This window comes from Rhamphochromis longiceps, linkage group LG9, assembly GCF_057381845.1.
Source record: "Rhamphochromis longiceps isolate RC_006_pf linkage group LG9, R_longiceps_female_GT1.1, whole genome shotgun sequence".
NCBI classification, from domain to species: Eukaryota; Metazoa; Chordata; class Actinopteri; order Cichliformes; family Cichlidae; genus Rhamphochromis; species Rhamphochromis longiceps.
In genome coordinates, this window is record NC_140565.1 from 4,044,979 (window position 1) to 4,061,025 (window position 16,047).

Consider the following 16,047-nt stretch of genomic DNA (forward strand, 5'->3'; position numbering starts at 1 on the left):
TTAGTTTGTTAGTTTGGGGTTTTCAACAAATTTGTTAAGCTTCATAAAGGAGATGTCTATCACCAGTTGATGTGGGAGGTATTTACTGATTTTCCATGGAACCCCCCACTGACTCTCTAAAGCAGAGATAGCCTTATCAGACAGCTCTGTTCAAACTTAATTAAAGTATGTTTACGTTTTGTTTATTGTGCATGAGTGCATTTACCTCAGAAGTGCTGGATGCCATTTGTGACATTAGCAAGATACGGTTTAACAAGAGAATCGACACTGCACTTAAAGCATCCTGTAAATAAAGAAATCTGTGAAAATATGCAAATAAATAAATGAATAAATGTAATAAAATATAGAAGATAAGCTCAAATAAGGTTGTACTTTTTTATTTTATGGTGATGAGGCTCCTAATATAAGTGTGTCATAGATGAGTGAAAACATCTAACAGCTGATTGTATCAATGTAAAAACATTGCTAGTGTACAGACCACACAATGCATATTGCAGGAGAATGTGCCACAAATGTGTTTGCAGTGTGAGAAATCCAAATCCGTGTGAAAAACATTTTCACATTCCTATACCAATGCTCTCACTTAGTGTTGGCACTCTTTGTGGTGCAGTATCACTTCCTGTTTCTGTTACAATACACAGTGGTGTGTTTGTGTAGCTTTTTTGTATAGCCCATTTCAGTCAGTCAGTCAGTCAAGTTTATTTATAGAGCACATTTAAAAACAACCAAGGCTGACCAAAGTGCTGTACAGTAAATACAGATAAAAATACAATAGAACACAATTTCGTAATAACACCTCGCTGATAAAAATAAAATAAAAATATATAAAACAAATAAATTAAACCTTTCTAAAAGCCAATGAAAAGAGGTGAGTTTTAAGAGCGGTTTTAAAAGTTTCTAGGCTTTTGGAGAATCTGACGTGAGGAGGTAAACTGTTCCACAGTCTGGGTGCAGCCACAGCAAACGCCCTCTCTCCCTTTGTCTTTAATTTATACCTGGGAACATCTAAAAGCATCAGGTCGGCTGACCTCAAAGATCTCCTGGGGCGATAAGTACTAAGGAGTTCTGACAGGTAAGAAGGTGCAGTGCCATTTAAAACCTTAAAAGCCAGCAATAAGATTTTAAAATCAATCCTAAAGGCAACTGGGAGCCAGTGGAGAGAGCAGAGAACCGGAGTGATGTGGTCTCTTTTTTTTGAACCGGTCAACAGGCGAGCGGCAGCGTTCTGCACCAGTTGAAGGCGATGTAGACAGGAACGATCTAGGCCAGCATAGAGGGAATTGCAGTAGTCTAGCATTTCATTAAAAGCTTTTAGAAAATGTCTTATTTCATATTGTCATATTGTAATTATATTTACAGTATTCATTCAGCGAGAAAGCGAGATACTTCAACAACTATGGTGTATTGTCTTGCAGAGGTCAATACTGAAGCACTACTGCAGCTGCTGGCTAAAGGCAAGCATAAATTCTGCCAAACAGTAATTCACATCAGCAGTAATGAAACTCGGTTACATGAGGTCACTAAAATTAATATTGAATCGACTTTTCTGTAGTCTTCTCTGGTTCTCTCGCTAATCAGACCAGGAATCACATGATTAGCTGCATATTCTCTTTAAAATGCTGTTGGTCTGAATGGTGTCCAAAAATGGTTTGGGTTTTATAAATAGTGGGAAACTTTCTGGGGCAAAATTGGTCTTGTTAGGAGCGAAGTCATCCCTTGACTTTGTGTAGAACAGCTCTCATTCTAGAAATCTGGCCAAATTTATTAAATCCCCTAAAATCCAGAGCATCCAGAGTTGGGACCAGGAAGCAGAGTTGTAGTCTTGCACACCTCTCTGCAGATTCTCTCCTGTTATACCCCCAAACCGCATCCCCTTAGAGAGTGCATCTGCTTCTAAACCAACACAAAACAAATCAAAAATCAGCAAAATCAACAGAAAACAGTTTAAACATTCAAAATAGAATCACAAAGTAAGAACAACACAATATCCATATCTACAAAAAAGAGTGAAGCAGTGAAAGGTGGATTATTAACCATTAGGTCTCTCTCTTCTAACCCTGTCATGAGTGTCATGAGAGTGAGGTCCGCGAAAGTCATGTGGTCTGTCAATCTCCATAGAGATTGACAGACCACGTGACTTTCGTGCATTGCATGCCGGGAACTCGTGGCAAAACAATCCAAGTACCGCATCAAACGCAAGCATTTGCAGCACCACAAAACGTTCATTCTCCAGTTCCAAAAAAGTTATGTACAAAACAAAGGAGAACAATGCCGATCCGTACGAAGACAGACTTGATGAAAAGTCAAAGAAAAGATACGAGGAAAAACCAAAGGAGAGAAAGGGTTAGACCCTTACGAGCACACAGAGTGGACAAAAGACGTTAGCGTGCTGCCCAACTTTCACCACGCTCATATTTATAATCATACGGTTCTTGGAGTGAGTGCATACACTCATGAAGTTTAGTAACTTCAGGTCACTGCAACAAGCCCAGGTACAGTTTACCGACGGATGGGTGCAGGACCTTGAAATGCACCGTGTAGAACGAAAGACCATCGTACGTATCATAAGTTTACCAGTCTCACAAATCGTCTTCATAAATACACATTCGTTAACCGTTTATTAATAGGACCTTTGAGCTCAACGGTAATTAATTAGTAGTGGAAATAATTTCTGGTACCCATCACAGAAATGTAGCAGTGACAATAATATTGTATGCTGTAAACGTACTGGGCAATTAGTGATACAAAAAACCTGTTTTATCCTGTGAATAAAAGTATATGTTTTTGTCAATGTACCATAATAACAGAAGCGAAACGCAATATTGAGTCAGGACAATTCACTATTTATGCACAATAAACAAAGGAGCATAGCGCGACAATTTCTGTTCAGCGCCAGACTTGCTTGTAACCTATATCACCAATTATGTTATGAAAATGACGTATTAACTACAACAGCAGACTGACCTTCGTGTAAATGCTTGGAGCAGACTAACCTGTGAGCTGGAGTGTTCTGGGACGTTATATTTGATCTTTGAATGGCTGCAATCCAGGCCATCCGTCGCCTCTTTGTTACCTCGGAAACATGGCTCGAACAATTTCTCTTCAACGACGTAATCCGATAACAACCGATCTCTTTACCCGTCGGCTTCCCGTGGCTCTCATGCGACCGGCTATTGCAGTTAATAATACAACAGCTTCTTGACATTTTTGTGTTTCTTTTTATCGCTGTGTGACTGATTTCAATTGAAAGCCTGCGTGCGCTAGTACCTCTTGCCACGAGTTCCCAGAATCCTTTGCGGTTTTACCCCTGAATGACGTCACATTTTCAATCTCTATAGGATGCTGTTGTTGGGGGTGGGGAGGAGTGAGCAGGGTGAGTAGAGGAGGTGTGAAGTATCTGAGGTGTCAGAGGTGGAACAGCAGCAGTGGGGGTGGGTGAGTCTGCAGCAGATGTTGAAGCTGCATCCTGGATGAATCAAATCTGTTGAAGAAACGATTCAGTTCATTTGCCCACCTCACATCTCCCCCAGGCAGAGAGTTCTGATGTTTGTGGCCCGAGATGGTTCTGAGGCCTCTCTAGACTTCACCAACGTTGTTTTGTTAAAGCTGGTTCTCCATCTTCTGCCTGTAGCTGTCCTTCCCTTTCCTTATCAGTCCCCTCAGCTCTCTCTGCACCCTTTTCACCTCCTTGTCTCTAGATTTGAAGGCCCTCCTCTTCCGCTTGAGGAAAGCTTTCATTTCTGGGGTAATCCAAGGTTTGTTGTTGGAGAAACACCACACAGTCCTGGTGGGTGCAGTGTTATCCACACAGAAGTTAATATAGTCCGTAATGCACGCCACCAGACTGTCGATGTCCTCTCCGTGGTCGTCACAGATCAACTCCCACACAGTAGATTCAAAACAGTCCTTAAGAGCCTCCTCGCTCTCCTCCGACCATCTCTGCACTGTGTGGGTGGCTGGGCTAATACACAGGGACAAGATGCACCAGGTTGTGATCAGATCTGCCCAGGGGAGGGAGAGGTGATGAACTTAATGCTTTTTTTGCATTGCCGTACAGTAAGTCCAGTGTTTTATTGTCTCTGGTGGGGCAGGTCACATACGGGGTGAAGGTGGGCAGTGTGGAGTCCAGTGAGACATGATTAAAGTCTCCTGATATTAGGAGAAGGCCTGTCAGAGATTGCGCTTGCAGTCTGCTGGCCACAGAGTGATTTAGGTGATTTTAAAATTTGATCTTAAAAGTAAATGATCTCAAATGTAATGTATCTATTAATCAGTGATGTAAAGTAAAAGTACCTAAAGTAGAGATGGCACGATACCACTTTTTTATGTCCGATACCGATACCGATATCATAAATTTGGATATCGGCCGATACCGATATGAATCCGATATAATGGTTTTTAATCAACAAAACTGTTGTTTTTTAAATATCTTGCTGCATTTTGTATAAGTTCATACTCAAGTTTAAAACAACAACTACACTAAAGCTATTCTGTTATACCTGTATACAAAAAAAATATTTCATAGTTCAGCAATACTGATCAATCTAATAAACTTAAACCTACACCATCCTCCCTATTCTGGTATTTTAAAGAGTACTTAGCGTAAATATTAAGCAACCTAACTAATAGGGTTCCAACTCCCAGCAACAAAAATAAATAAATAAAAAAAATAGGGAACCACCCCTCACGCTCCACCTCATGATGCTTAATCAACGTAATCAACCTTAATTTGATGCAGTGTGAAAAAAAAATGCACAGAAATCAATTATTTTTCAAGAAATATTAAATAGATTCGGAGTATGAATGTGTGTGAATGTTACTTAGAACGCACCTTGAAAAATGTGCTTGTGTGAATGCACAAGTTGTGTACAGCGCTTTAAGTGCTCAGAAGAGTAGAAAAGCACAATATAAGAACCAGTCCATTTACCATTCAATTCAGCAGTTATCAACCATTATTTTGAACCTCCATTTTCAAACTACATTAATATGAAGTCCAGTTGAAGCTAAAGATGTACTAATTGTGTCAGCGACACTAACCATTTCCCTGTTGCAGCTGTTTATCTGTATCATTCAAAGCCAATGTTGTGTCGTGAGATAAGGTACAAGGCTGGGGAAACTTTCTGTCAAACTTCATCACCATTTCCTCAGAGGAAACTGCTGTCTAAACCCCTTTGCGTGCGCTGTGCAGCAACAGGAAACAGAACATTTTTGTGAACTCTATTTATAGGATTCATGTGATCGCGTGTATTAACTGTCATTAGACATACTTTATTCTGTGTTTTTTGTCTTGTGACAACACCAAGTCGCTAGAGCATACCACCCAAAGATGCAAATACATGCAACAATGTCAGGGTGTGAAAGCACAGCTGACGGGTGAAACTGAAACATTCACACCTGGATGCCGTATATAAAAATAATGAATGGTCAGACCTCAAAAATAAAATCAGTAGCAACAGTGTTACAGAAACACTATAGCATCCTTAGCAACTGGAACTATTTATTTTGGTGTATCAAGGCCCAAAGAAATTGTTGTGTCCTGTTGTTTGTTTCAGATCCTTTATAAAACGACTGAAGAAGGGCCTGAATGAGTTGGTGTGCACATCAATGGAAGATTACATTTTATAAAGAATGTACTTCTGTGTGGAAGTGGTGGTGGGTGGGGATTTCACCGCTCTGCATAAAATTTTCTGGGCAAATAATTCAACAGCACTGTGAAATTGGAAGTAGATGTGTAGTAAAGTAATATTGTTGAAAAGTTAATAGAGTCGAGACAAATGTTCTAATCTAGGCAATAATTCCAAATGATAACAATTATCCTGGAAAACAAATGTTCTGTAACCATAAAAAGATGTTTGTTTTTAAATAAGTGAAACTTTATTATAAAATTGTTCGTAGCAAAGCAGTGAGAATTAAAATGAAGGAAAGATTTATTGTGAACACTTCCTTAAGGAACATCATATTCAGCATGTGCAAACTATACAAGTCATTTCTCAAATCTATTGATTAAGCTGTCATGCTCGCTTGTGTTACATGTAGGTTTCAAGTCCAATGGAAGAAGTGCTACGCTGGTTAAATCAGCTGTCAGCTATTGTTACTTTTGGGGCTTGTGAGAGAATTTGTTGTGTCGTAATGGCCTTGCAATGTTCATCACCAGTATAACAAAAAAAACCCCAAAAAACCCAAACTCCAAAAACACCTGAGGTGGGAGGCACTCACTGGTTTTCCATGGAATCACCCACTAACTCTCTAAAGCAGAAAGAGCCTTACCACGCTGCACTGCTCACACTTAATCATAGTTTGCTCTAGTGTTGTTAGTTGTGGATTTACCGTAAGTGATGCCGAGAGTAATAGTGTTTCATATATTGAAAGTCAGACTGACATTCAACCTTCATTCAAACCTTAATGAATAAGTGGTTTAAAAAAATCCCCACTTGCCCTGCAGGTGGCCTTTTTCCTGCAAGCTTGAGTTATATATCTGTGTCTGTGTGTTTTATTAATACGGTGAAAAATGATACTAAGTTCAAGTAGCACGCACACTGGCTGTCTAGACATTCTGCACAGGATGCAAAACTGCTTTTCACCACAAAAAGCTGCTGGTGCGGTACTCTCTCTTATTATCAAACATTTTCAAAAGCTAGAAATGTTATTTTCACCCCTGAATTTTCTTTGTGTTAAACTAACATTACACACATTGGTCAGCACTACAGGACACCAAGCTCCAACCTTTTCGAAACTTATTGGAAAAAGTGGAAAAACATAGATTCATGTGTTCCTGTGGACTACAAATACGAATAACGTGCTTTTTAAAAGAATGACAATGTTCTCATGCCAAAGAAACCCTCGAATGTCGGTCTGCTCCACAGAGCTTTTTCAAAAAATGACCCCCCCCCCCCCAACACACACACACACACACACACACACACACACACACACACACACACACACACACACAAACCTTTTCCATTGCATACGGTGACATCACCACCGGTACCTGTATGTTATGTTTTTTTCCCCTGTATTTATTATATATATTGTAACCTAATGTTAATATTCATAAATGCTGAAAAATATCATGTTACAATGATATCACACACACACACACACACACACACACACACACACACACACACACACACACACACACACACACAAAAATCTCCTATTGATTTCCTCTTTTTTCTCTGATATTTGGTGTCAGTGTATGTACTTTGGCTGTAAATCCACAACGAACTACTACTTCTGCTTTACAATGTCATTTCTTATGCAGTTAGTGTAGGAAGTTCTCGTTTATATTCCATCCCAGCCTGCTACCGCTCTCACCACCAAAGAATTGGGTATGTAAGTGAAAGGTATCTTTTCTGTATGTGTCACAAGTTGCAAAAATAGTAGAAAAATCGTCATACGTCGTCAAGACTAATTTCTTTTTCCCTTTTCGCACAAAGTCATAGCTTTCATGAATATAAGTGGGGCCTAACATTTACTTTATGTACCCATATCTAGAATTTGATTCAGCATAATGACTTTTGTACAAATGTAACAATGTTCAGCGAATATACTGTTGCTAAAGTACCAACTATGCTACGGGAAATGTCAGCAAGCGGTGTCAGCAAGTGAGTGCTGTAATTTGCCAACAATTTGCCAACAAGCTGTTAGATAGACAAGTGGTTTTAATATCATGAAGATATTCTACAGCAGTGAATTTTATTATTAAAACCGCTATTGCATACACTTAAGATTAAGTTGGGACGCAGCAGTGTGATAAGTCTGTTTCTACTTTGTAAACTTATTCCTAACATTTCTCATTCAGTGAGTGGTTAGTAAGGCTGCATGGCATATGTATTTCCTTACAGTATATTGATTTCATGCTCAACATGAGGAGCTGTACTGGGACGCTGGGTGGGCAACTCAGTCTATCAAGCTAGTAAATAGAACATCACACCCCACGTCACAAACTGAGCTGTTTCAGTGATTCTGTTTCAATGAGTCAATGATTCTGAGTATTTTCACACCGTCCCTAAGAATCAAAAGTCTTCTTTCTATGTTTGGAACACTCAGTGACAGACTGCAATAAAGCTGAATGAAAAACAGGCTGTACTTCGGTACAGTCCATCCCGAGTTCCATTTTATATTTTAAGGTGAAAACTCTGCAATACTAGACAGAAGCAGAATGTTAGGATGATGCCCTGCAGCACGACCAGACTCAGGGAGGAGCAGTCATCTGCTGTGACCATTTGGTGAGTTAAGGGAAAGAGGCAGAATACGGGAGGGTTTCCCATAATAAGAACATGAAGATACTATACATGAGCATTTTTTTATTGTTATATCTAGGTTTTTTTTTAAATTATTTAAAAAAAAAAGATGATTGAGGTCTGAGCCTGAGCCAATCCAGGTGTATTTTATTCAATCAGGCTAAAAAAATGAAGCAGATCTGATGCTGTATTCAGTTATGACTATGATGATGTTCTCTCTAAGAATTTCACTTAGTAGAGACACAGTCCTGCTACAGATAAGAGGGCTTGTTCAAGAAAAGAAGAAATGATGCAAAACTAAAGAAAAGCAAAAATCTTGAGCCTCCATTATTTCAAGAAAATGTGAAATAGGTGCAGTGATTTAAACATTTGTGGAAATACTGTAGGTAAGGAAAAAGTTTGTTAATAAAATTTATTTATAAAGAAAGCATCTGAGAGAAGCTAAGATTTCTCTGAAGATGAGGAGGGGTTCACTTACCTGCAAAAAAAGTGCATCAACAAACTAGAACAAGTTGAGAAAAATCATCCACAATATAAAATTTTGACGACTGTGAATATCTCACCGATTTCAGCATATAATATCACCTGGGTTCTGCACCAATTGTCTGCAGACATCTCTGTGCGCCAGACCAGAAATCAGAGTTAGATGCTTTTGTTCTTCGGGCTCTCGGCGCAAATGGAATTAAAAAAAGGTTTTTAAAAGGTGTGATTATGTCATGGAAATTACTGTGAAGTCTCAAGAACATCTCCACAAACCACTGTCTGCAAAGACTGCTCACTGTGCTGTCCACAAATGATGAAGCAGAAACCCTGATGTATTTAGTATTTAGTATTTATTTATTTATTGTCATTGACAAGAACAATGAAATTGCGTTTGGGGCTTCCATACAACCCAAAAAAAAAAAAAAAAAGAAAATAATAAATACCCCTTAAAACCCAAGTGTACATATTTAACCCAGTGTGACTCCAATGCAATAAGACAATCCTTAGCAATAATGTTCGTAGAAATTCAGACAAAGACCTGAGAAACATGACAAAATACAACAATGCAACCCATTCAATATTATTGTACTGTGAGATATGATATCAGATATGATAGTTATCTATTTAAGAAAGAGGGGGGGGGGGGGGGGCAGGAGGGGGAAGAGAATAAAGATATGATGCACCAATGCAGACCAGTTCATTGCTATTAAGAAGTTGGATATGGTTATTGTCCGTGAGAGGGGGGCAGAGAGTTCAGGAGCCTCACAGCCTGTGGATACAGGCTGTTGGCCAGTCTGGATGTTCTGGCCTGTATAGACCTGTACCTTCTCCCTGAGGGCAGCAGATGGAAAAGGTGGCGCGCAGGGTGATGTTGGTCCCGCAGGATACTGTGCACCCTCCTCAGACAGCGAGTGGGGAAGATATTACTAATCTCTGGCAGACTTGTTCCAATAATTCTGCCAGCTTCTTTCACCACCCGCTGGAGTGCTTGCTGATCGGCCTTGGTGCAGCTGGGGAACCACACTAGAAATCCATATGTCAGAACGCTGCTGATGGCACAGTTGTAGAAGTTCAACATCAGAGATCTGGGAATGTGTGCGCTCCGCAGTCTCCTCAGGTAGTAGAGGCGCTGTTGGGCCTTCCGTACAACTGAGGTGATATGGTTGCCCCAGGACAGGTCCTCGGTCACAGTTACCCCCAAGAATTTAAAACTGCTCACCCTCTCCACCGCCTCACTGCCAATGAAGAGAGGCAGATGGTTGTTATGACCCCTCTTCCGGAAATCTACAATGATCTCCTTGGTCTTTTTGGTGTTTAAGACCAAGTTATTGTCGTGGCACCATGACTCTAGTTGTTGCACCTCTGTCCTATAGTTTGTCTCATCATTGTTGGATATAAGTCCGAGCACTGTAGTGTCATCTGCAAACTTAACAATGAGATTGGACGCGCAGGAGGAAATACAGTCATGGGTGAAGAGAGTGTATAGCAGAGGGCTCAGAACACACCCCTGAGGGGCACCGGTGTTGACCACAAGGGTGGAAGAGGTGTTCTTACCCACTCTGACACTCTGTCTACGGTTAGTGAGGAAGTCCACAATCCAGTTGCACAGAGAGGAGTTAAGTCCCAGTTGGTGGAGTTTGGGACGGAGTTTGTATGGCCGGATGGTATTAAAAGCCGAGCTGTAGTCTACAAAGAGGAGCCGTGCATAGGTGTTCCTGTGTTCCAAGTGCTTCAGTAATGTGTGCAGCACTGTGGCGAGCGCATCCTCGGTTGACCGGTTCTCCCTGTATGCAAACTGGTGCGAGTCCAGGGATGGTGGAAAAGCAGCTCTGATGTGATCCATGATCATTCTGTTTAGAAAACATGGAACATGGATGAATGTATTTTATTTTATCATATTTTTGACTAAATACTAAAAAACCACAGTGTGTGAAATATGTGGGTGGCAGGGATGGGGAATTTAGTCTGAGCAGTAAACAAAACTGACAAAGTTTATAATCAACCACAACCTGTCACACGTGGTTTCATGCAGACAAGTGGGCGTGAAATAATATTGCAGTATCCACAGCGTTGGGGGAGTAACAGGATACATGTACCGCCGTTACGTATTTGAAATAAAATATACGAGTGACTGTATTCTGTTACCGTTGCCTTTTAAAATCCAGAATACAGTTACATAGTTGAAATAATGGGATTACACGGCAGCCTTTTCCTGTTTCATATGTTCGGCTATGCCCTCTCTCTGTATATTTCCACCTGCGTGGAAACAAAACCCACACACAGAGGCTCTAATGCCTGCGTCTCAATCTCGCGGCCCATGTCACCTCCACTTACGGCCGCATAATGGCGTGAAGAAATATTTAAAAAAATTATTCAAATAAATAAGGCAAATAATGAAGGCAACAGGCAGAGTGTTACAGGCATCGCCCTAAAGAATGTAGCCTGATGGGCAGTGTAGTCCGTGCTGCAGGGAGAATGGACTGTCACACCCGTGATGTGTCTGTGAGCGAGGAGGGAGAGAAAAGTACGAGCTGTCACCGAGCAGAAACGGGAGCTGGAAGCATGTAATGTCCACCTACTGTTACTCATTTTATATTAAGATTTAAACATCTAGTTGGTACTGGTATGGAGAGTAACCTTCAGTGATAGTAATAAATCACACAGCAATAGGACATTCATGTAGCTGTAAACAGCATGATAATATATTAAATAATCCAAAGTATTCAGAATATGTTACTCTCATTGTTTAATGTAATGAAATACATTACAAAATATATTCCGGGGCATGTAATCTGTAATCTGTAGTGGAATACATTTTAAAAGTAACCTTCCACCATGGGTGTATGCTCCATGTTGCTTTCATACTGAGTCTAAGCAGCTGTCCAGTATGTGTGCATGCCGTAGGCATTCAAATAATTAGTGTGTAATGGTGTGATTGCCGTCACACTATTGAGTTCCTGTTTCTCTTTAATATTTGTTCTTCTACCTTATTACTCTAGTTGCTCCGTTTCTTTGCTGTTTAACTACTCTCACAGTTTTTATGGGACTTTCACCATTCAAAGTCTGCTCTTTCTGCTAATGCCAGTTATATCTTTGGTGCTCGTAACTTTTATACTTTTTGAAATACACGTGTGATCGCCGGTTTAGCTCGCCAGGGTGAGCTGTGTTTTAGCTCACTAAGATGAGCAGGCGTCCTTAGAGTGGATGGCCCAGGTCCGAATCTTTCTCATGGCAACATTGTTTTTTCAGCAGACAGTTCTGCTTCTTCAGCTGGTTTTGGAAATCAGTTTCTGCTACACTGCTTTCACACTGAATTTTCGCAGGAAATGCAACTTTTTCTGGTTCATATTATTATTATTCTAGATGCTCCGTTCCTTGGCCTTTAACTACTCCCACAGTTTTTGTGCTATTTTCACCATTCAAATTTTAAAATACTCTGCCATTTCTGCTCTTGTAACCTTTATCTTTCGGTGTTCATTACTTTTATACATTTTAAAATATAAAGCTTTTTTTTTCCATATTTTTGTCCCATTGAAATGAATTGGACCACACTACAAGTGTGGCCGCCAGTTTAGCTCACCGCGGTGAGTTGTATTATAGCTCACTGATACGAGCAGGCGTTCTGAGAGCGGGAGGCATGAGTTCGAATTTTACCCATAGCAAAACAATTGTCAGCAGACAAGTTCAGCTTGCTGGTTTAGCTCACGCAGGATGAGCAGGTGCTCTAATAGCGGGCGGCGCGGGATCCCACCTGTGACCCTTCAGGTTTTGCCTCTTTTTAGCAGATAGTTCTGCTTCTTCAGCTGTTTTCGGAAGACAATTTCCATTACACGGCATTCACCCTGCATTTTCAGAAGAAACACAACTTTATCTAGTTTGCTTCTATTGTTGAATGAATATTCTGGTGACAGTGTGCAATTTTGGGAAGCATGGTCACATGGTGGTTAGCACTGTTGCTTCACAGCAAGAAGGTATTGGATCCTCTGGGATCTTTCTGTGTGGAGTTTACACTGCTCCTGTTTGCATAGGTTCTCTTTGGGAACTCCAGCTTCCTCCTACATTCTAAAGTCATGCACTTAGTAGGGGTAGGTAAACTGCTGAGTCTACGTTACCTGTAGGTGTGAATGTTAGTGTGAATAGTTGTTTGTTTGTTGCCCTACAAACACTGGCAACCTTTCTGGGGTATACAGTACTCTGCCTTTCACCCTGTGGTAGCTCAGAGAGGCTCCAGCACCCCTGTAACCCTGAATTGGATAAGCAGAAGAGAATGAATCGATGGACACTGTGCAGTTTGTCTTCACCTACAAGTCTACAACCTCAGCCACAGGTGGTAGACAGAATATTTACTTTTTAAAATGAAGGATTTTTCAATTTTGTTCCAACTATATTTTATTGGGTCAGTTTGGGATGAAATTAAATTAATCAAAATTCTACGGCAAAGCTTTTTTTTTCTAAGAATTTACTCCTACAGTAAAGATTAGATCCTTTTAAATATCTAATTTAATCATAAATATCTGAAACTTGAAGAGAGCTTAAATGAAAAACTAAGGGAGCATAGAGTATAAGGTGCTTATGCTTGAACAGGTTTTCATAAATTAAATTATTCCTTGTCTTAACAAAGCACAAATTTACTGTGTGTGTTTGAATCAGTCTGACAGGATGTGCCATAATAAAAAAATAAGCTCAGTTTCCTCCATGCTCAGGGCAAGTGGCAACTTGCAGTGTTGTAAAATGAAGCCAGTGCACAAATAAAAAAAGGTCATTTCCTTTATTGGTCACTTGGTCACAACTGTGGCCAATAATGAGGTGAGTTAATCTCTTAGACCTACATGTTTAAAAAGCTTCCAGGACTTAGTAACTTAGTAATCCAGGCATGTTTATGGAAAGCTGCCACCTTTATGAGAATTGTAGACTGGAGTTAGGGGCATACATACTTTGATTAGCAGGTGTCAATATGGGCTTAACTCCCCTAATTAGTGCTGATCTCTCCAACTGTTTGTGATATTTTAATAAAAAATAATAATATGTCCTACTGTGTGGTACAAATTGGTTGGGTGATCTCTAAGTGCTCTTAGAGATCACCTAACCAATTTAACCACTTCTTATCCAATATGTTGGATAAATAATATGTTAGCGTGATTACAGGTCTCTGTGCAGCTGCTGTCAAAGACAGCACGAGCAACAGGAAATGATGTTAGAATGATTGGGGTACAAACGAGGGGCCGACCAGTGTCACGAAACACAATCATTTTATAGACTTATTTAAATGTGTTTTGCGTTTTGTTGTACGTCTTTTTTGTGAATATTACTTCCACAGATCTATCACAGCTCATTTAAATATACTTTATATATGCTCATAATTCATGTGCTATTTAGACAGCTTACTCTAAATACATGTGACGCATGACAGCTGCAGTCTAAAGCCTTTCAGTCATTTTAAAATTACACACAGTGCTGCCCACTAAAAGTCAAAGCTGCAAAGTGTTAGTCAAAGATTTTCAGTTCAACAGAGATACTTGGAGTAAAACACTGTCTTCTTCTCCTCCATAGGACATGCAACGCACTTGTGGTTAACGGGTGATTGAAAAACACAAACAAAAACCAAATTGAACTCTGACGTAGATGAACCCGTACATGAGTTTCCGTACATGAGGACAATTAGATGCTTTGAAATCCTGGAAAAAACTATTGTAGACGTTTGAGACTTTCTAAGAATTTCACAGTAACAGTAAAAACTTGGTCCTGGTAAAGAAAGGAGATTTTAGGTGAAATGATACTACCAGCTCAGCATTTCCCGTGGTTGTTGTTCTGTGGTTGTTGTGGTAAGTTTGCGACAAATGTGTGAGAAGCACCTGCAGACACACACTGCATACCAACAGCTACGCGAATACACACACCTATTATGTATACTAATATATATGTAGATAGATAAATAGATCTATATCTATGTATATATTTCCACCCAAACCATCTCTGTGCTAATTTATAGCTGGTTTATTGAAGTAAAGCACAGATGGGACAAATTTTGGTGCAGACGAAACCTGGCTGAAGAGAAAATGCAGAAGAGGCTATAATGAGATTGAGTGCAATTAGCAGACAGTAGAATATGAAAAAGAATGTGTAAAACACTCCTTATCGCTGAATGAACACGTGATTTTCATGTTTCAGGTCTGTTATTAGCTGTACACTGAATGTCCCTTCACAGTCTGTTTCCATTTTGTCACGTTGTTCTTCCGCAGCGCAAACCTTTGCAAGACTTTGAAGTATTTCTAAAATTATAATGTTTCCATTTCATGCAAAATGAAAATGTGGTGGATAAAAATAAACCGCAAACCACTTCAGGAAAATAAGCAAAAAAAAAAACAGGTGGGGGTGGGTTGATGGGGGTTACTCAGCTGCACCTGACTTCACATACCCTGACATCACGGTTTATTGAAACCTCTTAAAAAGGTGAAAGATGACATTTTTATTTTGCTCACTTTTCACTTACTGTTTGATCAGCACAGAAAATTACTTGGTTAATTTTAAGTTTGGTTTGATTGAACATATACGTCTACAAGGATCCACACGTCACGAGTTGGGAAACAGACCAGTGAAGCTTGGGTTGGAGTTCACTCCAGAACACATCATCATCCACGAGAGAGTGACACCTCTCTGGGGCGGAACAAGTGGTAGACGTTTGCGTGATTGAGGTCGACTACCTGCGGTCCCGATCTTATATATTTGTGATCTGCAAGAGGTAAAGGACAGTGTGTGCTTTGACATTACGTTTATTTGTTTTTCTTTCCCCAAATAAATGCTTATAGGGGAGCAATTTGTGTAAGATACAGCTGTGGTGGCCTTTATTTATAGAAGGGATTGGTATTCATATATAGAAGTATAACGAACCCAGGCCCAGTCTCGTTGTACTACGCAGTCTAGCTTTGACCATAGCTACGTGGGACCAGGGTTACAATTAATCGTACTTTACTCCAAGGTTCCTGAAGCAAAATTACATCACCAGTGCAGCTCACATGCATTGTGTTTTTGCAGTGCAGTTTTTAGTCTAAACACAGGAGAAGTGCTCGACTATGGAAATGGGGTGGGAATTGTTCCAAAGTACGGGAGCTTCTTGAACACACATTAGCAGAGTCTCATTAGAATACTGCTCTACCTTGTGTGGGTCACTTCTGTTCCAGTTGTATATCAAACAAGCTTGATCATTTTGCCACCTCATGACCCGATCCTTTGAAGTCTTCTCAGTCCCTGCTGTGGCTTTCATGTCACGTCATAAACAGAACACCCTGCTCTGCTGCTTTGAGCACAATTGACAACA